This window comes from Polistes fuscatus, unplaced genomic scaffold, assembly GCF_010416935.1.
Source record: "Polistes fuscatus isolate 324 unplaced genomic scaffold, CU_Pfus_HIC Scaffold6, whole genome shotgun sequence".
Classification (NCBI taxonomy): domain Eukaryota; kingdom Metazoa; phylum Arthropoda; class Insecta; order Hymenoptera; family Vespidae; genus Polistes; species Polistes fuscatus.
This window is the reverse complement of record NW_025113140.1, coordinates 12,413,996-12,441,865: the sequence shown is the minus strand read 5'-3', so window position 1 is coordinate 12,441,865 and position 27,870 is coordinate 12,413,996. Positions and strand designations below refer to the sequence as shown.

The following is a 27,870-nucleotide window of genomic DNA, read 5'->3' as shown; positions in this document are numbered from 1 at the left end:
CGTGCGAAGGGTCGACGAACGAGAAGGGGTATAGAGGGTGCGGAGGTAGAGAATGAGACGAAGAGAGAAAGAGAGAGAGAAAGAGAGAGAAGGTGAGAGAAAGAGAGAGAGAGAGAGGGAGAGGGGATGGAGGAATCTCCCTTCACGGCACCACCATCTCGGCCGAGGGCTGTTTTTCGCGTGACTCGCAAAATGGCCGCCACCCCCACCACCACCCGATGTGCTTGCCGGTTGGACTGAACGCATAGAGGACTCGAATTTTCTCCATCCTGCTCTCTTTATACCCCATTCGTTCGTTCGTTCGTTCATTCGTTCGTTCGTTCGTTCGTTCGTTCGTTAGTGCATCTCTTTCTCTCTTTCTCACACACGAGGTTTATCCCTTCCGGAGTCTCACCCACTACTCTAGTCTCCCCTCCATGTGTTTCTAGTGATCCCCACTCCAGCCACTGGCGAGAGTCCCTATCGGCTACCCCCACTCTCTCGACATTCTCGACACAAGCAAAAGCCACCCTCCGTATCTATCTTCGACTTCCCCTCTTGCTCTCTTTTACCCTCTTCCGTCCACTCTTTTTCTACCCCCTCTCTTTCTCTCTTTCTCTCTCGCCCCCTCTATTTCTCTCTCTCTTTCTCTTTCTTGCTCTTCTTCTCCCACTCTCTTTTCTTCCACCTCCATCACCGCTACATGATGTTCCAGGAAGGTCGCATAGGAATATTGTTACGTAGAACGCGAATGAAATTTATAACTAATTACGGGAAAAGTTTAGATGACCGTCGGTTCGTTCGGTGGCTGGCGAAAGGGGTGCTGGACTCGGGGATTGACGAGGAACGAGTTTGGACAGAAAAAGAGAGATAAAGATAGATGGATAGAGAGGTAGAGAAAGAGAGAGAGGGAGAGAGAGAGAGAGAGAGAGAGAGAGAAAGAAATAAAGAGTAGGAATTATCGGAGCATAGAAACCAAATTACATTAATTAGAGTGTTAAACGTCCGTTTCGTGAAAAAAAAGAAAGAGTAGGAGTGAATAAAAGATAGGAGTTAAGAAGGGTGGGTCTAGTATCGTAGCCGACGGCGATAACGGGGCTTAAGACGGATTCTGTGCTTTTAGGTTTACATAAACTCATGTTTTATATATTTAGCCAATCTATTTAGCTCATCAGTACACAAAACCATTCGAATGTATTTTGGAATTGTTTGGTAACTATGACATCTTGTTTTATCAGCACTCTTTTTTTGATTTTTTATATGACATCGACTGACTTCGTATGACGTAGAATGAGCTAGTTCTTATTTGCTTATTTTAGATGAGAAGGATCAAAAAAATTACATTCGACATATATTACTCAAGTTCAATGATGTTCTATTTTATTCGTACAATTATAAAATTCTTCATGAAAATGATGTTCATTCTCTTGTTTGTAGTTTCCGTGTGTAACAAAGAGAAAAATAAAGATGGCCGCTTACCTTCATTAATGTTAGCTCGAGTCGTGTAGATACACTCTATACTCGTTTTACGCATTCGCTAGCTTTATGAACTAGCTTTTATGAGCATGTAATTGCAAGTAAATGAGTATTTACATGAATGCACGGAAGCATATATTATTACGCATCAATAGTTTCAGGTATTTGTCGAAATATTCTCGTTTGAAAAAGTTTCCATTGTCCAAGCTTAACAAATTTATATTTTAATTTTGACGATTGATCTTCGTTTCGTAGACTTTGTTTTAAGACAATGCTTAGCATATCTATGTCTACGCGCCGATACTATCTAAAGGTGAAAAATCGTTTTAACAACAATTAATTTGGCTTAGATCTAATTTCGAATATTCGTGTATAGCTTTTTTTTTTGATTTAGGGGAAATCGAGATTTCCCGAGAATGGAGCAAGACAACGCGGATTTGATTTTTCTTATTTTCTAGTCGAAACGACAAGTTGTTGTCGTGAACAACAGGAACGACCACGGACACTTTAACTAAATTTGCGGACGCAATTTAGTAGGACTAAGCGTCTCGGTGCTATGAATTACTAATGTCCGTCGTGCAGTGTTCCATTTATACATGCTTCATTTGTGTTAGAACGAAAAGGAAGAGTAATTTAATTAGGAACGAGCTGAACGTTTCAAACGTATGCGGCTTATATCGCCTAGCAGACTGTAGAATATAGAATACGAGTATATTCATACAAGCGAACAGTAAGCGCGAGCGCGCGAAATACGAAAATTTATTTCGTCCCACGATAATTCGATCCTTCACAAAATGATTTATAGTTCATCGTATCGACACTGTTATTCTGACGAGTACGTACATTTTACGCAGATCGTCGATAGAAATTAGATAGAAGATTTATAAATGCTATGCGTCGTCATCGTTTTACGAAGCTCTTTCGTTATTTTAAAATTATTCCTGGCTTCGTTTCGTAATCTAAGCTTTACCATTCTTATAATCTACCGTTGCTATCTAATCGTATAACTATAAATAATATTTGTGAAACATTTGTCAATAAAATCGATAAAATCAAATAAAAGTTAGCGTTGATTAGTACGATAAATTGAATTTAAAAAAGCAATAATTTAGACCTAAGTGAAGTTTCATTAACTCCTTCGATTACAGCTGAACTTTAAATATTTGGACGATATTAAATATCCTTATTTAGGATGATTTATGCCACACATTAGGTCCTTCATTAAATATACGCATGGTTAATAATAGCGAGTTTCTCTGGTATCTTTAACAATTGTAAATAGTGAAAGAAGTAATCGAAATTATCACAATGCGATAGTTTACAAAAAATAAATAGTATTGGAAATGCTATTATTGTACTCCTTTAGCCGCGTTACGAGATCCAATTTTTTTTTTGTTTCCTTTATGTGGAGGTCAATCAGTTCCCGCCAAAACGATCGCATGTCCAGCTTCAAACCGCTTTCACTGTGACGGATCGTGTGTGCCAATAAACACGAACTAAGCGATATTTTCTGAAACAACCTGTAAATATCTCCGATTCTCCCTCAGGAAAAGGGAGATAGGAGGAATGGGAATGTACAGCAGTGTCGTTCTCTCGATACTCTCTCACTCTCTCTCCCTCTTTCTCTCTCTTTTCTCCTTCATTATGTATATATCTATATAGGTATATACATATGTAGATATAGCACTATTTTTGTCTCTGTCACACTCCAACAACCCCACCACGAATGATTTCGGATCACGCTGTACTCCCTCTCCTATCTGCCTCTCCTTCGAAAAAATGAGCTTCTCTTCCCGCTCCTCTCCTACCACATTTTTCCTATCTTCCTTCCTCTGCATCTTTAGTTCTCTCTTTTCGAGAAGACCGATGGTGGCTCCGTCTCCTGCTAATTTTTATTTTCCCACAAGCGGCGTTTTAAAAATTACCCTTCGTCCTCGCCTCCATTCTTCTCGCTTCCTCCAAACGGGGAAGAGAGAGGGAGAGAGAGAAAAAAAGAGTGGGGAAAGTGGAGAGGGCGACTGAACGGGGGTGGTGCTACAATTCTTCCCCTACCGTTGAAAAAGTTGTCCGAAAGGAGAGGTGGTGGGGGATATTTGGACTCGAAAGAGAAAAAAAGAGAAGAAAAGTAGAAGTAAGAAAGAGACAGAGTACGAGGGAAGGGAGAGGACACCCCAAAGGACTAGTCAGTATTTTTCTTCCTCTTTTTTTTCCCCTTCTTCTTTTTTCTTCTTCGTCCGGTTTTTTTGTCGTTCCCTCTGCCGGCGGAGAGAAACCTGCGTGATGTATTGCCACGCGTGTCCCCCGCCGTGTTCCTTGCATTGTCCCACCACTCCTGAACACTACACAACGTTTGTATTTCGATTCGTTTTTCCCGCCAAATTCCCCACCTACAAGCTGCTGCCACCTTCTAACTTGATCATCGTTTTTCTCTCTCTCTCTCTCTCTCTTTCTCCTTTTTTTTATTCTTTTTCTTTTCTTGCCCTTCTGTCGATCCTCTTGATCTACTTCGAGCCCTTCCTATCCCTTCCTCTCATTGATACGTTTGACGTTTCACGTGTGAGCTTTTCTTAGATTGATTAATTACAGTTCGTCAAAATGAAGTTTCCTTCCTTTTGTATTTTTATCATCCCTTTTTTTTCTTATTTTCTTTGCCCTCTCTGTTTAACATTTTCCTTCCGCTTTTCATATATTTTCGTCGTATCAAAGTTCGAACCTGAGGATTATGAAAAGGCATCCGGTCGTACATAATTTTTGAGAAACGTAGATGTGTACGTCCGACTGCTTACGGGTGATAAATTAGAAGGTAGATAGGAAGGAAGGAAGGAATGAAAGGTGGAGAGGGGCGGGGTGGGCTTTAATTACTACGAGTTCTTTCTCCCGGTTGCAAGATGCGTATGGACACATAGTGATCGTGCGTGTTTCCCTGGCTTTCCTCTATTATACGAACGTCCCTGATGTTCGTTGCAAAGTTGCGAATGAGAAGACATGTTTTAGGATGTTCCTATTTATTCAGAGAAGTTCGAGTTTTCATCGCCATTATTTCCATTGTTGTGTAAGGAATGATTGCTACGTTATAGTAATAATTAAAATTCTTTCATTTCGTTCTTCGTATCTTTTTAATTATTATTCGTTTATTAATATTACAAAGAAGTTTCTAAATTTTATAAAATAATATATTGTATTATATTTCGAAATATTTAATATTATACAAATATTATTATTTCAAGTATGTTTATTCGATGTAACCGAGTTTCATGAACATTCATATCAAAAATAATCTAATCCATTTCGAAAAAATAGTAAGTACTCGACAAGAAAGGTTTAAAAAGATTGTGAATGTAGTCGATAGGAATAGGGTAAAGTTCCTCAGGCGAATAATTTGGAGAATGAGATAATTAAAATAGGTCCGCTAAAAAGCTGTCAGCTGTGACGGGCAGATAGGTCGCGCGTTCGTGTCTCTAAAACGAAATTATTCTATGAATGTTGATCGCTATGTAACGCACATTATGCAAAAGAGTGAGAGAGGTAACGAGAAAGAGAGAGGGAGAGAGAAAAAGAGAGAGGGAGAGAAAGGAAACTGGCTGAAAGTGACAATTTTTCCGTTTTCCGAGTGTCTCGGTGCCGACTACTGCCGCCACTCCGTTCGTCCGTCCGTTTGTACGTTAAAACGAGGAATTTCCATTAGACGACAAGAAGCCGTTCGCACGCTCGTTCGTTTGTTCATTCGTTCGTTCATGCCTGCCGTTTGTTTCTGTGGCCTTTTCGCAAAAATCGATCAACGAGATGACGGTGAATAGACTCCCAGCATTTTCGTCTTTCGGCTCAGCCGAAGAAAATTATTTAAAAAATTGTTCTACTGGATATCCTAAAATTTAATCGAATCAAAAACAAGCCAAAATAAACAGGAAGAGTGAAAGGAACAAATGAAAAATTCAAAATCATTATCCATGCGAATTAATCTTATATTTCGCCACTTATACGATCGCTAATGGAAACATTAGTGATAATGAAATACCGTCAGTATCTTCGCCGTTCGTGAGTGTTCGAAGGTATCAATGCGTATGTAATCCGCATTAAAACGTAGCGTTAATTTACGTAATGTTATATAGACGGGAGCGTGTGCGCGTCTGTACTTTTACGTGTTCATAGAACTATCACAACATGATGCATATAGCAATACACGTTTGTGATCTAATCAGATATATCTCATATAAATTATGCTTCTAGATAAAAGGAAAAATATCACGTAAGCCGTCTTTAAAATATTAAACGATTTTAGTCAGCATAAATTTTCGGTTCAGACTTTATAACCCTTCGTAACTACTTCCCTTCGAATAAGTTAATACTCTATATGCACTTCCAAATTATTTCGACGATTATCATTATTTTTATAGGCATTGAATGTGCGTAAAAGGCATTAGCATCGTTCGAAGAATTTCATGGAAAGGCAACGGCGTAGGATGCGTGCACTCTTTCCGACACGGGAAAAAATATTTTCGGTCGGAAAGACGAAGCTTTGGGAAAGATGGGTGATAGAGAAAGAGAGAGAGAGAAAGAGAGAGAAAGAGAGAGAACGAGAAAGGGTATAGATGAGGGATGGAAAGAATGGAAGAGTGGGAGGGCGGATTTTCGCGAATGCGGCTGTGAGCATGGAAAGGAACGAACGATTTTCGGTGGTAGAGAAAGATAGAGAGAGAAAGAGAGAGGGGTCGAAAAGGTACCCTACCCGGTCGCAACGATCCAATCGGAACTCGGGGTAGTTTTTGCCCACCTTTCCACCACTAGTCGAGCAGGTGGGAGCAGGAAAGTGGTAGCTATGTTACTAACGCGTCTCGTGACTCCAGCGCCACCTAGCAGGAGAATATCGCGAAATGTAAATATATATATATATATATGTATATATGTATATACATATACATGGGAAAGTATATGTATATCATATATACCTATATATACACATATAATATACATTTATCTGTATTTTCCCCTCTGAGGTCGCGAGCCTGCCTTTTCACCCGAAGCCCTCTCATCTACCACGTATCTTCTTCTGCTTCGTAGTTATCGTCGTAGTGCTTGTGGAAGGGGTGGCGAAGGTGAGTGGAAGGGGTATCGGCCAGGGGTGTGCGCAGTACGCAACTTTTACGCGGCCGATGGCGTCGAGCTCGAGATCAATTTCGAAATAACATCCCTTAGACTTTCGAGGCTCCCCAAATCGATTCGAATTCCGTCTCTACCAACCCCTTTCTTCTTGCCTGACCAACCCCCTCCTATCACGATCTCTCATGAGAACCTGCTTCTCGCCTACCACTTTCTTCTATTCGTCTCACTCTTACTCTTTCACTCTCCTGAGTCGTTTATCTCTTTTTCTTTTCTTTCTTTCTTTCCTTTATTTTCTTCTTATTGCATTTTTTCCTACTACTCACTCCTTTTACTATGCACACTCTCTCTTTCTGGTGGTACGCGTCCTTCAGCAACGATATGCGCGATCGAGGAATATATTCAAGTAGTTAATTGAAAAGTCAAGATCAGGATATCATCATGAAGTCCTTTTTTCAGTAAATTGCTTGGATTAATTAGTTTTCTGTCGAACATTGTGCGTAGATTCTTTTATTATTAGAAGTGCCCCAATTTGATAGCTTTTAAGATAATTGATAGTATTTGAAAAAATAAGATTTATTTCGTCTTAAATACTGCATAGAATTTTTAGAAGCAATTTTGATTAGATTTTGAAATCGTCAAAGTGGTAATCGATAATATTAAATATACAGTCGATATGTTCTTTCGATAAAACGATTGATAACAAGATTTTATCAGATATATATATAATATTTTTTATTCGATCTGTTAATATCATCCATTACAACCACTATACCGATATGTAATTAATATAATTAATAATGTATCTTGTATCTGGGGAAAGCGAATATTTTAATAACCTAAATAATAAAATACTTTCGTAGTAAAATAATATTACGAATTTGGTTACATCAATGATATCAACGAAGAGACATTTGATATAATATAATAATGTATCATTAAAAATCATTTAGACACACAAAATGAAACAAGCGTATAGAAATGACAAGTATGTATTACAGAATTATTATTGGTTATCATATAAAATGTTGTGGACGATAATTACAACAAATAAATCTTAAAAGCGTTTACAAAATTTCCGCAAATAATGATAGATAAATAATTATTCGTGGCCTCTCGAAGCTTTCGTTTCTTGCATGATATCGCAAATATTGTAAAGCTATTACAAACATTACAGACGAATGTTTATATTAAATACCATGGGAGCTCTCCACTAGTTAGTATACGTGAATATCTGTTTTATTGAACCTCACGTACTAAATCTAGCAATAATTGTGCCGTAAACTCTATTCGATATTCGTATTTATTCTCATATTTACCCCGACTTACACAAATTTTTGACAAAGAAGAATGAAAAGATATGTAACATTTCTCGAAAAAAATTGATGCCCAATTCTGATTTAAACAAATCGTACAATTGATTACAGAAATATTGGATTGATATGTTGGTATATTGGATTGATTTTAGAAATAGTTTCTAAAATAGAGTTCCGACCGTAAATATTCGAGCGATTCGGGATAAAATTACTTCAATTAAATTTTTTAACGTGCTATGGTTATTAGACAATATTTATCCATTCGCTCTTATTAAAAAGATACCAATTGGTAATAAATTAGGCAAGTCACCCTGTATATAAAATATAGCGTAGACGTTTTTCGTGGTTGAGCTTGCCTCTTCTCTTCCACCTCCGCCTTGTCCTCTGCCATACCTACCCGAATAAAAAGGAAACTTATCTGGAGTATTTTATCGCTTTCGAGTCGGTTGACCCTCAGCATAGTCTGAGGGCGAATGGCGAGAACAACGGAAAAGGCGGTTCATAGAACATCGTATACTTTACCGTCATTTACTTCGGTTTCTTGATGGCCTGAGGCAAGAGCGGCTACAGAAGCGGCATCTATTTTCAACCCTCTGTTTCTATCTCTCTCTTTCTCTTTGCTTAGTATCCCTTTCCCAGTGGCCACTCTTTCTCTTTTTCTCTCTCTTTCTTCTATATACATACATACATACACACATATACATATATATATATATATATCCATCGCTCGTTCTTTCTCTATCGCGGCGCTCTCTGCGTGCTCTCGCGAAAATCCTCGCGATAAATTATGCCGTGCAGGAGGGAAATAAATGACCCACCCTTTTTGGCCCTTCTCTTTCTCTCTTTCTCTCTTACTCTCCCTCTCTTTCTCTCTACCTCAACCACCCCCGAGCATCCCGAACTTCAATCCCCAGTGTGCACGAATCCGTCCTCTTCCTCTTCCACCATCGCCGCTACCATCCTCCTCCGTGGTCCTCCTCCGTCGACGGCCACCCATCGAGCTATCCTTTTCTCCTGTTCTCTCTCTCTCTCTCTTTTTTGCTTTGCCCCTAGCCGTCGCTTTCCGTGGACCAACGAGAAAGCAGCGGTGGTACTGCGAGAAAAGCCGGCTTTAAAATTATAATGGCACGCGCAATTTTGATAACCGTTGTCCGAACCAACGTTAGCCACCGCCCAACCACCCTCTTTTTGATATTTCAACGTCCATGAAATTTCCGACAATGTCGTCGTTGTTTTAGAAAAATTATATCTTTAAGAATTTAAGAATAACGATAAAATCTATTTCTTTCCTTTTTCTTGACTTTACTTTTCTTTTCATTTCTATACTTTTCTTTGTTATTTCTTTTTTGATGAAATATTTTTTATTACGACCATGGCGCCAGAGATAGCAATTCCGAACCAAAGTTCGTATCTAGGCACGCGGAACGGTTCATCGATATTTTCAATAAAGTTGCGTGTAGTAGCACGTCGGTTTAATGAAAAATCAATGATGAAGGTCCTCACTGTTCGCTAGGTACGGGAAACGCGGTTGCATTTCTTTGTTAGCGAGACCAGTCAGGATAACGGTCGATGATTCTTCCTCTATCTTTCATTTTCATTTTTTTTCTTTTGTTTTCGATTCATTAAATCACGATCGTGTGGGATTTAACTCCTAAGCTAATTTTATACAGACAACAATGTCGTTTCAATAAGAAAAGTAAGACTGTCAAATTTAATATAACCAAGATTATTGACTTTTAACTTAATATATGAATTTGGTAATTCGAAATTTTAAATTATTAATTTGATATTATCTGAAAAGAACAACTAATAGAAATATAATAATGATAATAAACAAAAATTGAAAATTATTTATTGCATTTTATAAATGTTCGGTGAGAATTTTTTACTTTTTTTCTTTAGCGGTCATTTTTTTCTTTTGGCAAAGTTAAAGAATTCGTAAAAAAGTATGCCAGCATCCTTTCTCGTCTTTTCACCGACTTCCTTCCAGAAACACAACGTGGTTGTTAAAGCGATATTGCGTCCGCGGGATATTAACACGGTACGTAGCCAACCCTTCAGCCCCTTCACCCTTAGCCACGGCCCAAGTCCACCCCACCGTTTTGCGTTTCCACCCTCTTCCTCTCTTAGCCGTTCGCACGTCTCTTGCCCTCGCGGACTGGCTGTCCTTGCTGGAGCCCCCGCAGAGCCAAACAATGGCATGACGTCGCCCACGAGAATGGCTACGCTTTTGTGCTCGGAAATTGTTTAAGCTTTTGTTATTTTGCGGCTTCTAAATCTCAGACGTCAAGTTGCCGTTCTACGCCATCGTCTCGAAAGAGACCGAGACGTTTCCTGTTAACCGTCTACTTCGTCTTTCGCTTTTATGCGTGAAACTGAATACTCTGAGACAGACGAGCACGTCTTACCTTTCATGCATTTCCTTCAAAGAAGTTCACCGTATCAAAATGAGAAATAGAAAATAAAAGAGAGATAGATATATTTCTTATAAATTCTTTAATCATTGTCGGTGGGTACTGACTTTCAAAAGAAATCTTTTTAGCATTTTTAAACGAGAGTCTTTATATTTTTTCTTTTTAGAAAGTATTATATCTACAGTTTATTTAGAAACCCTTAGACGTTATATGCTTCTTATAAAAATTCTATTAAAGTTTTCAATCCCATTGGATAATATTTTTTTTTTTTAATCAGTTAGCACTGGGAAGTACTTTTGTTCTTTGACGAAAAGTATCAAATTTTTGAATTTCTTTAAGTTAAAAATGAATAATACGGAAAGTATGGCGGACCTTTTTGTGTAATATTTTCATTACGCTAAATAATTATACGCGAAGTGGTTTAGAAAAAAGATAAATAAATTGTCAAAATTGTCGATATAATAAAATAATTTCTGGTCTTATGTTAATATTATTTAGTAGATTTTGGGAAGGATTCGGAAGGTATATATGTTTAGCGTTCGCGGCATGGCGTGCAGACGTTCCTACGTATCTGAAATGCCAGCTCGCGACTTCGCACCGTGTACGGTATGCGTGTAATAATGTTAGTAAATTCATACATACAAGCAAGCACACGCGCGCATACATCTTCGGTGGCTAAATAATGAAATGAACACAGCGGTTTCTGTTTATTTGAAAACGGACGTACACATAACCGTGCATTTATTTCATATTACAAAACTTTGCTTGCAGGCTCATAATTAAAGTGGCTGCGTTTGACAAGGGGCTATTTTTTAAAAATTTGCTTCAAGATGACGGAAGAAACTAAAATAATCTAAAGTAATCGTTCGATCGTTATTATTCTTGTTTAATCAGTTTAAAAAAAGAATGTTTAGCTATATTTAATGTTTATTAATTTCATTAATTTTTTAATTTCAATCGTATCTAACCGTTTTAAGAAAGAAATTTCAAAACGTCATATTCTCTTTCTTTAAATCTCGATCTGATTCATGTTGGAAAAAGTGAACATTGTCTCGATAATTCCGAGCATTAAAAATACTCAACGAGAAGCAACAATTCATACTCGCAGGAACTGATATCAAACATTTTTCCTTTTTTCATTACTAACTAGCGAACTGTTTAACGTTCTCCGGCAAAACGTCGGACGGGCACCCTCCCTGGTTCGCCACCCCCGCCGCCGCTACATCGTCCTTTTCCCCGTCGACCCTTTGCAACGGGTTTGTTGGAGATGGCGGAGGGAGGTAGAGGAGGTGGTGGAGGAGGTGAAGAGGTAGAGATGGAGAAGGGAAAAGAGAGGTAGTGCGCGGACTTTTGGAGTGGTCTGTGCCCACCTATCGACCCTTTCGGTTTCTACTCTCTCTCTTCCTCTCTTTCTCTATTTTCCTCTTTTCCTATTTCTCTCGCTCTCTCTCTCTTTCTCTCTTCTTCGTTTTCCACTCCTCCTTCTCTTTCCTAGCCACCGACCGACCTTCGTGCGCACACACAGAAAAAAAGCACGTATCCAGTCGAGCGGGTATGCGTGAACTCTCTACAGAGAATTTATAAAAGAGAAAGAGAGAAAGAAAGAGATACAGAACGAGAGAGAACGCACGCGCACCTACGCGAGCACACACGCGAGCATATCCTAATTTTAGTCGGCGTTTGGCGCAGCTGTGCCTGCCCACATGTATCGTGCGGGCTCGAAACTCCGAAATTTCGTGCAAATAGCACGGGAAGGAAACCGTCCCTGATTAAACCGGTTATTTCCTAGGAAAAAAAGGGATGGTGTACGACAAAATTTTTTCAGGAAATTAGGTTATCCGTCAATGAATCAAACGATAGCGATTTGAAGAATGAACGGATTTGGCAAAATTTGTTTTCCTTTTTTTTTTATAATAAATTCCTTGATGAAACATTAAACTTCTTTTTTCCATCCTTGTTTCTCTATGCTTTGTGATTGGTTAGTATCTTGGTACAAAAAATTCAATTCCGAGGAAGCTCTTAAAGATAATTGATGTAAAATAAATCGATATAATGAAAAAAGTAACAAATCATATTAACAATGTAAAGCAATGTTAAAAAAATGTAAAGAAATTGTTAAAGAAAAGGTTGTAGAAATTTATTTATACAATTTATCGTATGAAATATTTGATATTACATTTGTTATGAACGAGAAATATAAATAAATTAAGTATATCGAATTTACGAGAGATTCATTTAATGTTATGATTAATGTTGCATTGTAACAAAATATTTTAATCCGTCATGATAATATATGGCAAGCCGCAAAAATGTGGGTTAGGAGGTATTGCTATTGCATCGAACTCATGAATGATACACTCTCTCCCCACATATCGATGTTACCCTCTACAGTTCAGACGTATTGCCTATGCACGAAAACCACGATCGGTAACTCCCCTCAAATTGACGTTTCGGTCGCTTTTCTTATTGTGCCACACGTGGAAGAACTTTTTTTGAAAAAAATCCTTCTTTCTGTTATTTCACTGCAATCTTGTTTTCCTAAATTTTATTTGATGATATCAAATAATTATATAGTCCTTCCGAAAATAAAAAATGTTTAATATCAAAACTGGGTTAAGAATAGGATCTATTTGTAAAATAATTAATAAGAAATAATTATAAAGAAAATTATGGTCATAAATGAACGATAGTAAGAGATTATAAGAAAGATAGAAAATTGGCAATAATTCTACAAAAAAAAAAAGAAAAATAAATTAAGTTACTGTTTTAATAAAAATGTTATTTACGAAAACATATGAAAGCAATTGTGGTGATCGATCGGAAATAGTTTGAGGCGATGGTCACGTGGAAGAAATTCACACGTGGCAGTCGGTCAGGGCTGCAAAGTCGGGCGTTGTCGTTCGACAAAGGGGAATAGGTGCGATGGAAAACAAAAGAGCGATGATATCTGTTGAACAATCATGTTGAGGACGATAGAAGGAGAGGGAAAGATAAAGAGAGAAAGAGAGAGAGAGAGGGAGGGAGAGAGAGAGAGAAAGTGAGAGAGGGAAGAGGAGAAAGGGATGAGAGTGTAGTTTACCTATAACCCATAAATCGACTCTACTTTTCTATTAAGAGACGCACGATTGACTTGCGTTGTTTGGCGCTTCCTTCCCCCGATATTCGTCAATCTGTTCTTCTTTCTTTCTTTCTCTCTATCTTTCCCTCTACTTCTCTTTTTATCTATCTATCTATCCATCCTTTTCATTTTTCCCCACTCTTTCTTTCGTAGCAGCAGCCGCTACTACAAGCGGTACCAACAGCAAACTAGAACTCTCCTCTCCCTTCTTCTTGCGAGAGCTCAGCAGCCGTCTCCACGGCTGAAAATATCACCCCCACTATCGTCTACTATCCACGCCTGGTGTCCTCGCATCCTGCGCAAACCTCGTCGAATCCCCACCAAAAGTTACTCCTCGTACTCGCGTTTTTTCTCCGAGCTACGCAGTAAAGCCGACGCGACATCATTCACACACGAACTTCCTACATATATACATATATATATATATATATGTATATACATGCATATATATATGTGCATTACACATACCGATCAATTTCCAAGGTTTCCTCCTAATTACCGAAATCGTGGAAGCGTGAGCCGATACAAAAGGCGTAGTATCTCTTGATTACCGTTCACGGAGAAAGCGATCTCATCTTTTCTTCTTCTCATTTTTATTCTATCGTTAAACGTTTTTCATTTTTTTAAATTGTCTTTTTTAAGGAGATGAGGTTAAGCGATTTAAAATCGATTAATTCGATTGTTTTTAATTATATAGGAATTTATATTTCATTATTTAATAGAGGGATTTATTGATAAAGTATATCGTTTTTAGCTTTGCTTTATCAAGATTAATTTTGTTTGATATTTGCCCGATGACGTTTATAAGTAAAATCATTGATCGGTAATGTTGAATTTTTAAACAATTTCTAGATATATAGATATGTATTCAGACGCGTATAAAATTGTTTTTTTTAGACAAGTTTAATTGAATTGTGTTGGAAATCATACAAAAATCCTATATTTTGATAAAATTACAGAGTTAGGAAAAATTTTTTAAATAAATAAGAAAACAACGAAAAGAGTACGAAACGAAAATGAAGCTTTTCTGCGTTATTGAGGTAACACTTTAGCCACTTCCTAAAATTTTGATAATTCAGCCGATTCTTGTTTTCTTAACGTTTTGCACGTACTAGCTAACATCTATTCGTTGCGGCCAGAGAATACCAAGCATAATTACGTGCATGCGTTCTCATAATTATCGAGCATCAGGGATTAGCCCTTTAAATTTGATCGAATCGTACGTGTAAACACGCGAGAGAAAGAGAGAAATAATACGAGCTTGCGTGTGTCTGTAATACAGAAAGTTATGGACGTTTGTCCGAAGTGGTGCAAATCGAATCGCTCGCTGATAAATGTAATTATAGTGTAGTATTTGATATTGCGAGTTTTTATGTTATCCTTAGTTTTCTTCGAAACGATATCTCATTCGTTAAGATATTTTTGGTTCAATTTTTGCGGCCAAAAGAGAGAAAGAGAGAGAGAGAGAGAGAGCATATCAATCGTAATTTTTCAAATTTTTTTTAAACGAATAATTGCGTAGACTGTTGAGAAAAAAAACACACGAAAAAAAAAGAACATTTACAATTCTAATAGTATTTGGATTGACATATTTGATTGATAAACGAATAAATAGGATACGTGAAAAATTAATCGTTACTTTATGTAATGCGAGTTAATCGATTCTTCAATGACGAGTACGAGTGTCTTGTCGTTCATTATTATCGCAAAGGCATAAATATTTCAACGAGCTGTATTGGATTATCTATAGCATTGCTTATCTCCGATATTCTCCACACGCGGAAATACATACAAGCGTCAAAGGAGAAGCGATTAATCCATTATTGGGGCTGGTAAGGAATACTTTGATAAAAGAGAAAATCGTGTTAATGTTACAGTCCGTGAACAAAAAACCCCTTAATAAATAACGAAACAATCTCTTTCGTTCAGTTAAATTAAAATCTCGTGAAAGCGGAAAGAAGAGTTTCTAGATTTGTTGTTATATGTATTACATTTTTCTACAATGTTCAACTCAAAAAGAATATTTCGTTAGATACACAGCTTTAATGTACACACACAGTTTTTATGTTATTCTATAAAAAAAAAAAAGAAAAATAAAACAAAGTAACAATTGGCCGAGTGACTAGGAAAAAAATAAAATATCGCAATCGGTGGCAAGGTCAGCAACGATTCACGTATTGTCCGAACCGCCGATCGGCTGGTAGTAGGAGGATCAGACGAAAGCTCAGACAAAACGCGTGCGTGCAATCGGTTAGGTAGATGCGATCCAAGGACATATATTTTGGTATGGATAGATCGCGTCGTGGAAGTAGGATATGGCTGAGGGACCTCTTAAAATACACCCCTGGGATTGAGATGAGGGAAAGAGAGAGGGAGAAGAAGAGGGAGAGGGAGAAAGAGAGCGTAAACGATAGAGATAGAGACAGATAGATGGATAGAGTTAGAAAGAGAGAAGGATGGAAGGAAAGAGGGAGAGAGTTAGTGGAAGGTATATAAAAGACAAAAAAAATTCTATATAGAAGGGAGGAAAAAGATTCGCGACCGAGTGAGAAAGGGAAATATAGGAAAAGTGAAAGAAAGAGATAGATTGATAGAGAGAAAAGGGCGACGCCCTCGCGACGGATTTCGAACGCGGCCATTGCGCCGAGAGGGCGTGGCTGCGCAGACGCTCGAAAAGAAAAATCCTCGCTCGCGGGATGAAAAGCGGCGCTACGCGGCGCGTGTCGCGCCGTCTGACGCTCTCATCGCTACGAAAAAATCGGAGAGGGTGGTATGGGCGCTCGGATAAGTGGGGAGGGAGGGAGGATGCCTCGCTAAGAGAGAAACGAAAGAGGGAGGAAAATGCGCACGAGTGGTCAAAGAGGGCGCCTTTTCGCTCGACAGAGCGCGCACTTTTCGGGACGAGGATCTCTCTCTCTCTATATATATATATATATATATATATATATTTCCCTCTTCTTGCTTCCCTCCATTCTCCCTTTTCTACCTTTTCGTACCCGCCTCGCCGTCACGGTAACCACCACTGGCTCGATGATCTCTCTTTCTCTCTATCCGTATTTCTGTCCTTCTTTTTCTTTCACATTGCTAGGATGACGAAGAACGTGTACGTGTGTGCACTTATACGTGCGCAAGAGAAAATGAGAGAAAGCCATGTGCGTGGATAAGAGAAAAGTAGAGAGAAAGAGGGAGATAGAGAGAGAGAGAGAGAAAGAAAGGGAGAGAGAGAAAGAGCAGGCATCAAAATTATTTTCCAACGGGTAACACTGCAATGCCTCGCGGTACCAGCCGAAATTTCAGCCCTTTAATTTCAGATGGTATGATAATTCGCAGCGATATTTCACGCGAGTCTGGAAGCAGGCTCAACGTGGATTTTATTGCGGCCGTCCCGAGGGTTGAAACGTAAAAATTTTACGGAATTACCGAAAGAGATCGGCGAGTAAACGGAGATGAACGTATAGATGATCTAGGAGAATAGGGCCTGTTAATTAAGATAGACGAAATTATCGAACACGAAGAAGGTTATGCTAGTTCGTATATATTTGGAATTGGATGATTTGAAGTGCGTTGCCTTTAATCGGAGTACATTTTGAAAGGGAACCCCTTGCTGAGATAGCCTTTCGTTTTCGCGTTTGATCTAACATTACGTGAGGAAAGCATCCTATCCACCGTTTGGTCTATCGAAGAACTGACGACCGATCTATTGTCCTTCCTCCTTTTGATCCTGTCTCTTTTGTTTAACTATTCCATTCGATTCTTTGTTTACATTTCGCATCCGTTTTGTTTGTTTCTATTAAAAAATGTAACGGATAATATTATTAGTTTTTTACATTTATAAAATTTCCGTACGTATTGCAAGCGGAATTACAGAAAAATCTTTAATGTGTACATTGTTTTTTGTGATTTACTTCGCCATGATATCGTACTATTCCGTGGAACAATCGGATCACACGAAAATCTACATAAAAGCAGGATTTTTTTTTATAAAATTATGATAATAGTTTGTAATCAGTGATTAAATTCCTCTACGCTTTCCTATATATTACATTTGCATCGTTTTGCTTTCAGCAAAATTTTGTTATTACTTTTGATAAACGTGACAAGCTCTAATGAGTTTCAATGAAATCAATAAAAATTTCTAAAGAGTCCTTCAGATCTCTTCGAATCACATGATTCTTGTAAAGGATCGATCGATTGGTCCTAGAGAGTTTTCTCGACGTCTGATCACTAACACACCAGAAAGAAGGTGAAAACGGGTTAAAAATTCTTGTCTGCTACGGTATTCATAATAGGAAAGAGGAGAAACGTTCGCGTACGTGGAGAAGGTGGACTATCCAGAAATTTTATCCCCTGGACAGTGCAAAGCGACGCAATTTCGTTTAGGACGGTGTATGGAAAAGGGTAGAGGGGGGACCGGTAGAAGGAGGACGACAAGGGTAGTCGAAACGACAGGGGAGAGGCGGCAATTTTTTAAAATTAAGGCTGTTAAACCTAATCTCCAGGTGTGCCGGCGCACGCGCTCTAGAAATCGTAAAAATTCTGCTGTTTCCAACCCCGTGTTTCTTTCTCTCTCTTTATCTCTTTTCGTACTCCCACTACACCCTTCAAAGCCCTCGGCGTCTCTTCGTTCCGTACTTTCGTCCGCTTGGTGACGCTGCCTATGGTGTCCCTGACGTCCCTCGACGGTTGTTAAATTGCCGCACGAAACGTTCTTAATGTCCGCGGCGGTAGTCTGAGTCTTTTTCTCTACATTTCCTCCACCCTAGCAACCTTTCAAACCTCCAGCCCCCTTGGTCGCCCTTTACCTTCTAGGACGACTCTCTTGCTCATTTTTCTTCTCTTTTCCTTCTCCAGATTTTGTTTTCCGTGGAATCGATTTTCTTTTATATTCCTGCCGAGAGGCTCTTCTGCCTCTCGTGTAAACGAATACGATGGTAGTCGAAATGCTATTGCCGCCATTCTGAGAACTTACCGTGAAAGAAAAAGAGATAAATAGAGATGCGATCAACGTCGGATTACGAGCAGCTACGGTGCGATAAACGCACAAATTGTACTTAATATCGTTGGTTATCAGCTACGAAGCGTGATTTTCGCAATTCTACGAGTATGAAACATATCTGTATATGTACGGTCGATGCTCAACGACGGTAACATCTTCGATAAATTGTATAAAGTTTCACTTCTTATCGCTCTCTCGTGAGACTTTACGTAAAAAAGGCAATTTTGATTTACAGTATTAAAATTCTATTTTTGATGTTTATGAAACAGATCTAATAGAGATTCTTACATAAAAGAATTAATTTTCTTTTAGTAAAAATTAATATATATACACTTTATTAAAAGTTATGATTTTATATAGTAAAAGAATAATTAAATTATGAGCAATACCTTGTGTGTGTTACATAGAAAAATTAAAAAAAGTCTTTTGAAACATAGGCTTATGCATGACATATATGCTACCACTAAGAAAAATATATCCAAATACGAGGAATCCATATTTTTCCTCGAAGTCATTCGCGTTGTTCTGAATTAAATAAATTTAAATTACCCAAAGTAAGAGAAAAAAAATAAAATAATGTTGACGGCAATATTGAAATCTCCCGGTTAATCGCGTTTAAAAGAGAAATTGAAAAGAGCGAACGAAGCGCCGCACGACGGTGCCTTTTTTTGGGGATTTCCCTGCCCCAGTCGGTAGGGTAGAGCGCGACAACCGTTTTCTCTTAAGAGAACAGTTACCGACGTCATTCGACAGACGCCTAGATACGGCCATCTTGGAAAAACAAAAGCATCGCAGCGACGTAGGAAAAACAAAATGAAGGCGCTTGCGCCACCGCTTCGGTATTGAGCGAGGCCGCCGGCGCCTTTTTGCATTTTAACCCTCTCTATTCCACCCCCTTCCGTCTTCCCACCATCGTTCGGCCAGCCCCACCACAGTGTCGAACAACCAAGCTATGGTGTACCCCTTCGCCATCGGCCTTCCTCGTCGTTCTCGTGATCGCCGACTCTCTTCCTCTTCCTCTTCCTCTCTTTCTATTTCTCTTTCTCTTCCTCCTCTTCTTCCTACTGCCGCCGTTTTCTCCACCCTGCAGCCGATATCCCCATCGCTACGTCGACCATTCCGAGCGTCGGCTTTTTTTGCATTCTAACACGTTTTTAAACGAACGAAAAAATAAATCGCGTTTATTCGTTTGATTATGCCTTCGAGTAATTGGCATCGATGATTTCCGCGTCTAATTACCCCCTTGGGATGTCTGATTCCTTTATTTTTTATTTTTATTATTATTCTTTTTTTATTCTTCAATATATTCAATATCTCGTCAAAGTGATACAGATGTTTATTTCAAAATCGATTATCCATTCTTCATTAAAGTAGGGAGAATATTTGTCTTAAGGGAGAGCTGATGTTGCCTGGGGTAGCAACTTCTGATGTTTCTACTGTCCATAGTAACGTGGCGCCCTCTTTTTTTCGAGCGACAGTAAAGGTTCGTTTAATTAATCGATTAAAACCCAGTGGACGTTTGATTTTATATTCTTTTTGTTCGCGATTCCCTTTATTACTGATCGATCGTTAAGACCTAATTAAAAAAGAAAATTAATGGTAAATAATTTTGCTACCTGTTTATCAGTTATTTTCAGTAAAATATTAATAATCTTCAGACGAAAACATATAAATAATACTGTAAGAAAAATAATATAGTACGAGACTCAAACTGAACTGGGAAAAGAGTATGCTCGTTTTTCTAAGAAAAAATTAAGGAATGCAGCTCGAAAAGCAAGAGAGTAATATGTGCTTTATAATGCACGCCTGAGAAAAAGGAATAAAACCCGGGGAAATGTTTTCGCAAGCTTGTAGTATCTACGAGGGTGGCAAGCCAGCGGTCTCTCTTAATAATCTCACATTCTTAAGCACGTTGACTTAATTTACATTTTAACCGTTTTGCAAGGAAAAAGAAAAGAAAAGGAAAAACAGAAAGAAAAAAAATTGCTAAATTCTGTCTTTTTCAGAGACGCTTTAAGTCTGTGTGCCTACGACCATTACTTGCCTTTCGCTTTCTTTCATACCAAGAAATCATGACTTTATTCTCCTTATGATAAAAAAGACCTTCCTAGATGCTATAGAATGCAAATCTTCTTTCTGTATCAACCGGGTTTTGAGACGATTATATAAAATAAAATGATACAGTTACCCTTTCTCTTTCTATCGTGAACACTTTGAAATTCTTTAAATTATGAATAATTAACAATCCCTTACCGTGTGCGTACGTGAATTAAACTGAAAAATAATATTCTATAATGAATTTAAAAATATTATGAGATTTTAAAATTATAAATATATTATTATATAATATTGGTAATCAAAGAACACTAGAGAGAAATTACTTATTAATAATTTTAATATGAAATGCAAAAGGATAGTGCTCTCTTTAACAATTAATAATTTATGCAGCTATATTCAACGTCTCAAAAAGTCTTCAGAATGATCTTCCTTAATATTCTTTCACGAGCTGCTGCGTTCCCATCGAGTGCGCATTTATTAAGGGTTGTTATCCTCCTTCCCCCATGTCGATCTGCACATGCTTGTAGGTTGGCGCGCTTATGGCTCATGTGTGCGTGTACATGTGTGTATCCCCACCATACTCTGTTTTCCCCACTCTAGTTCCTTCCCTAGCCTTTTCATAGAACGCAGTAGTGGGGTAGCGATTAGATACTGAAGGGAAGTTAGATGAAAGTTTAGATAAAACCAGGGTGCGTCAACCTTCGTTGAGAACTCTCTAATATCCAAAGCAAAAGGAGCTTTAGAAAATTATTTTCTCGTAAAAGAGAAAAAGAATTCTTTTTTAACGTATATTATATTGATTATCTCTAATTCGTTGAATTTATTAGTCATTAACTCAGAAAACATCATCCGTATAATACGAACGCGTTTGGATTAAATGATAATGTATCATTTAATAATCACGTAATATTACACGCGCATAATCAATCTAATAAATTTAATTGTATTTTACCTATAATGCGCGTACAATATCGGCGGTAGCGTGAATTAATTCGTATAATCGTAGAATTATTAGCACCCGAGAAGAATTGTATATTAACGGGAAGTGAATCGTACGAGGAAAATTTTCCAGGCTGGAATTGGCGAATATAGAAGAGATCAAAATTGTATCGACGAATTCGATATAGGAAATTTGTATTAATAAATATATGTATTATAACTTTTGGAGAATTTTGTGACTTTAAAATAATCAGATTCGGAGTACCTAGGTGTCGAATTTTGTACGTAGGGAGAAAAAAATTTTCCTCCTCTGAATTCGCCGACAGAAACAAACAGAGAGACAGAGAGAAAAAGAGAAAAAGAGAAATGGTAGGAGCGTTGCAGTCTGTCGGCTGCGCCGACGTTGCATCGCGCATTATTTAATGGACGGTTTTTCGCTTTGTTCGGCCGACTCATTAACCACGGGGCCTCCCGATTGTACTTTGCGTTGGTTCTCCGTTGCAGCAGCAATGGTGAACCGACGCCCGGTCGTCGCAGCACCGTGTGCGCGCGCGTTCACTCGTGACTGAGAAAGAGAGATGGAGGGTTTGAGGGGTGCAGTCGCGTCGTTGCATAATGAACAGGACACGTTGCCTCTCTCTCTCTCTCTTTCTTTTTCACTCCTTCGTTCCTTTTTTCCTCTTCCTCGTCTCTCTCGTCAACCTCTTTGGCTCTCTTTCCCGTTGACGACTCTTATCTCACTCTCTCCCTCTATCTATCTATCTCTGTCCTTCTTTTTCTCTTCTTCTCTCTCAACTCTTTTATCTCGCTCATCAACCCATTATTCCTCCATATTACGTTACGTCGCTATGTCGCTATCCGATGTGAGCGAGCTATTTGTGTTTTCTGCTTCTCTTTCTCTTTCTTTTTCTTTCTCTCTTTTGCAAATGTATGTGCGCGAGAGGGAAAGAAAGAGAAAGAAAGAGAGGAACAGAGAGAAAGAAAGAGAGAGAAACAGAAAATGTTGAGAGTCGGCCTTCGACCCTCTTCGATCCTATCATCCTTTCGTTTTTGATGCTTCCGTAGAAAAGAGAAATGCGTTTTGCCTGAAAACGACGACACCGACAAGGACGACGACGCTGACGACGACGACGACGACGACGACGACGGTACCAACGACTACGATGACGGGTGCAACGAATGAGTTTGAATCAGCCTGCGAACGCGAACGTCCATGTAAAAGCGGCGTACCAGCTAGCGGAAAATCTGATTTTCTTTTGGCTTGTCGCGATAAAAACGTGCGTCGACTCCGGTTTGTTTCGTCCCAACGTTCGTTCTAGCTCTCTATCGCACTCTTTTTCACTAGTCTCATTGTCTTCCCTTACTATGCGCTTCCTCTTTATGCAAATTCTATGGTTTTGTTATATACTTTGTTTACAGGCGAGATCGCAAATTGAGAATGAGATATATGCGAGAAGGTCGTCTTATCTTTCAAAATCTTTTTTACTTTACATCTCGCAGCGTCAATATAAGCTTCTCGATTCTCCGTGGTTTTTTTTATGTTTTTCAGATCGTTGGATTTTTCGGATGGACTTTTCCTTGAGTACGAGATAATACGGCCACATTGATATATTTATAAAGTTCACATTTATAAATAAATAGCAAAGGAGTTTATTCACTGATTCGATGAAATATTGGTAAGTATATTTTCATTAGCTTTTTTTACATTTACTGTCTTTTTATGTTATGAATGAATTCAATAGAAACGAACTTTCCCTAGCTACCCAAGAGAAAATCGTCCAATGAAGAATTTTACAATGAATAATAAAGTCTTGTCTCTATGGAGCTCAGATAACTTCATATAAATCTCATTGGAAAGCGGACTCAGGGCTGTAATATTTTTATCTACCTCTCTTTCTTCTTAATTATTTCATTACTCCATCCACTATGGTTCAATTCCGATTTAGTTCTTTGAGATTGCAAAAACAGTAGTATCCTATTGATCTCTTTTAGTTGAACGGTTATTTTCCTTTGTCCGTCTAATATAAATGTCCAAAATGAACAATATTTACTATTTTTTTTTCATTTTACGGGGAATATGTATTTGCCATAAGCAGATTAATTATGTTATAGATTACTGATATTTTATCTGCATACGTATAGAAAAATGTTCGATGTATCGTGATTTCAATGAAGACGAGCAAGTATTTATTGTGATCTTGTATTTTAAAGTAACTAATTACTTATGAACGATAAATTGATTCACATTACTGTGCTGTAAATAACAATGAGAGATAACACATTAGAGTTATTCTGAAAAAGAAGAATTTACAGCGAGGAAATATATCTCTAATAAGCCGCATTTATGCTGACTATTTTCAGGAAGGAGTGAAGGAGTAGAAAGTACGTAAAAAGTTCGACAGGTTGGCCGGTAGGAAACCACAGTGATCGGTGTTAGTTGGGTTTCCAAGAGTTGCTACGGTCGAATTTGGAAAGAGGACTACGATGAAAATGGAACGCAACTTTACAACATGGACAGACACGTACAGGCGTGACAGGGTGCTGCCCTCTGCGGGCTAAAATTAGAGGGTGCTGTCCGAAGTTCTCCGCTACACGTTTGCATTTCCTATGCACTATTTCCCACGTGTGGGTGCGTACAGTCCAGTGTGAAAGCTGGATACCTCACCGCAAACGAGATACACACGTTGCGGATTCACGGACTCGCTGATGCAATATTTCTATCAGTTTACCGTGCCGGAATATGAAACAAAAAAAACGGGAAGACCGGATCGCATGGTTGAGTGACGAAAGAGCGAGAGAGCGAGAGAAAGAGAAAAAGCGATAGGGTGGGTAAGAGACGGCCGATAGAGAGGGAGAAAAAAAATGCTTTCGGCTTTCTACGCTCGCCCAAATATTTTCGTTTTGTTCTACGCGCTTCTGGCGCTTTTCAAAATCGATCTTCCATTATCGTTTGATTCTCTTGTGTAGCTCCGCTGTAACCGAAATTGAAAGTTTACGTTGTATGTCCTTTTTTTCCCCCGCGTTTATTCCTCCATATATAAACTCATTTTGTGGTCTATTACTTTTTTCGTCTTATTATTGGTAAGCTGCTTAGAAGTAGTTCGATCGACCATGCACGAAATTTACGTGACAAGCATTTATTATTGTCAATGATAAAAAGAAATATCAAAAAAGAATAGATTCAATTAATTGATTGAAAATAATCTTTACAAGGAATAAAACTTTGTATACATCTCGTTGAAGATTCTTCAACCCACAAAACGATTGATCGTCACACTAGGGTGAAATTTTGACCAACAAGATTATTCTTTTTTTGACGTCGGGTAAGAAAAAGAGGATCGATCTACTATAAAATGACTACTACAAGAAAAAGGAATCTCTGCATCCTAGAGACTTTTGCGAAGGACTGTATCTCGCGTATCCGGTGTACTCTCTCCAGAGGCATTAGACGCAGTGTATCGGCGGCCGTGCTCGTGCGCGAGTATTAGACACCATGCCCACAGCTCATTTGCCAACTCCGGCAAATTTACCAAATTTAAATGCAAAATCGGCCAGTGCTCCGTCGCTTCGTGAGCGCCTGGCTGAGAGCGAGATAGAAAGAGAACGAAATAGAGATGGCGAAGGAGAAAGAGGGGAATGTAGAAGAGGTGGATGGATTGAGCAAGAGAGAAAGAGGGAATGGGAGAGTGGAGAGAAAGAGATGAAAATAGAGAGAAGAAGAGGGAGAGGGAATAGGAGCGGTAGACCGAGAGGGTAGTGGCCGCTGTTGGAATAGGATGGACGGATAGCGAACGAGCGTGAGTTTGTAAGAGAGAAAGAGAGAAATAGGAGAAAGGGTGGACAGAATATAGATGGATAGAGGCGCGATAGTGGAGCGTGCGCGGGAGAATGAGAGGCAGAAACTCGTTGGTAGTAGGAAACTCAAATGGTCGCAATGGTGCAGTATAGTAGTCGGCTGGTTGTCAGGCGCAGCATGCGATTGGTTCACTGGGTATGCCTAGCCTTTCTGCCTTTCCTACGTCCTTCCTACCTCCTTCGTCTCACTTCCGTCTCCCTTTTTTCATTTCAGATAACTCATGCGAGTCTTTTTGGCTATTCGCTTTCCTTCTTACTTCTCTAGATGGCTTTCTTTAATCAACTGGTTTTTCTATTTCTATTGAATTCTCATGAGTACTCTCAAATGCTCAATAAAGTTTAATGAATATCGATTGTAAGATCTATATCTAGATTATGTACTTACATAGAGGGTATAATATCGCTACAGCAACTATATAGCGAGTTTGTTTGGCTATTAAATTACGTAGTATGTAAAGGGTTTAATTGAATTTTTCTTAGTGAAAGTTAATATGCTGTTTGTATCATATTTACGTAAATTGTATCTCTTTAAAACAAGAAGATAAATTAAGAGGACAATATTCCGATGGTGTTTATTTAGAAGATACAAAAACTAAAAGTGATTATTTATTGTCTTAATGAATGTAATTTGAGTATGAATAAAATGCTAGACCTGTAAAATGTAGTCAGTTCTAGTTGAAGCTATCTTTTCGAAAAATTTCTCGTATCGTTTCTCCTTTTGTATAAACCACAAGCATACACTGCCAAAGGGTTAGCAATTAATATTCTCCATGCACTTCGCGCCGTTTTGTTGTTCATTGGCTCAACCGTTTATTATTCATCGCTCGTCATATAGAGGTGGATGTTACATACTGTGCGACGTAACGACGTGGCCCGGGATAGGTATATGTCGTGTGCCCCCGCGTTGTTTTACACAATGTTACAACTGACTGACGTACTACCGGTACGGGGCACGGAGGCGTAGAAGAGAAGGACAGAACAACGACCAGACATTCAGGGCTACGTTAAAACGACAAACTTGTATTATTTAATGTAGAATCGTAATTCGTTTCTTTTAAATGTTTAATAAAAGAAAAGAGTCTTAAGAAACGCACTGTTTCTTGTCAATTTCATGTTAGTGCACCTTTATCGTGATGTTTTAATTATAGTGTTTTTAGTAATAGAATAAGGAAAAGAGATTTACGTAACGTTAAATTTAAGATGCAAAAGCTAATGAAAATGTATCTTGATAATTTGTGTAACAAGAGAGAAAAAGTCTTAAACAGGTAAAGTTTGATATTAATAGAGGAAATCCGGCGTGCCGTGTTGCGGTAAATATATCTCGGTTCTTCTTCATGCTTTCTCGTTCCACCGCGTAATTTTTAATCCTAGAGAAATTTATGAAACAGTTCGTATTTCATTATACGCCGTAATAAAGATGTAGATAGATAATCGTGGAAGTCCTTAACTAAAATCATTACTTTCGCTTGGCAAAAGTTTGCGACGCGTGGGACTCTTTTGGCAATGTCACTATTCACGTGTTTTATGGTATAAATATGATATTTTTGTTCTAAATAATCATTTAAAAAAGAAATTGATGGGAAGATAATAACGAACTATTAACGATCTTAAAAAGATATAAATAACTATAAAGTATTATAAACAGTTTACAAAGAATCTCATTTTACATAATGAATTCACATTTGGTAATAGCCCTAAGCGAGAATGAAATATGTATGATTAAACGCATTTCAATATAATTATAATACATTATAATATTTGTTATAGTCTTCAATTATTCTATGCAAATTCCAAATATGTATATCTAAGAAATTTTTAAAATTGAATTAATTTCAATGTATTTATGAAAGATTTAGATAATAATATTAGATAATGTATGAAAGATTTAAAATAATATTAGATAATGTACGAAAGATTTAAAAAAAGACGTGTATTTAGAATATACATACGTATAAAGATGTACGACCGAACGTATAAGAATAGGGAGTGCGTTAAAGAATAGAATAGATAGAATAAAACGAAAATCGAAATTGTGTTTACGCTTTCATTAACATTGAAAATTTTCGAAATTGTCAAAGCTTTTTTAATTCCCTGATAATTTTGACCGATCCGTAAGGATTCTACGTTTTATATTTCGCACGTGAAATTTCCCTTTACTGTTAACATCTAACAAAAGACTCATGATTGCATATGACCACGTACGTTTCCATAAAGTAATCGACAAAATAATGGATTGGATACGTCGATTTTATTGCATAAAGAATGTTATTATCCTTTACAATATTCATTGTGTTTTTCAGACACATACGAATTGCGTTTTTATAATTATCGCGAATGGAACCGTGCGTTAACGCGAGGTATCCGAGTGCGCGCACCCACAAACACTAATGAAACCGATGAAATATTACAATTTTATATTCGTCGAATTCGAGTTGATGCAAAGAACACGAAATATTTTGTTTATTTCGTAGTATAGATTATTTTTAAGATTTAGATGTGTGTGAAACATATTCGAATGATAGTGAAAATAACGAATCTGCGTATCGATCGATTATGAGTGTAAGCTTATCTTTATTATAAATGACTTTTTCGTTGTTGACTTTTTTTTATATTGAAGAATCA

At 38.0% G+C, this 27,870-nt stretch overlaps 1 long non-coding RNA gene across 1 annotated transcript in view; it reads left to right on the top strand.

The window, feature by feature from the left end:
- LOC122523354 overlaps positions 1-25,206 on the top strand; it is a 51,204-nt gene extending 25,998 nt beyond the window's left edge. The window contains exons 2-3 of the long non-coding RNA XR_006305280.1: positions 22,943-23,069; positions 23,755-25,206. This is a non-coding gene — a long non-coding RNA (uncharacterized LOC122523354). The remainder of the gene's footprint in view (positions 1-22,942; positions 23,070-23,754) is intronic.
- Positions 25,207-27,870: the final 2,664 nt, after the last annotated feature.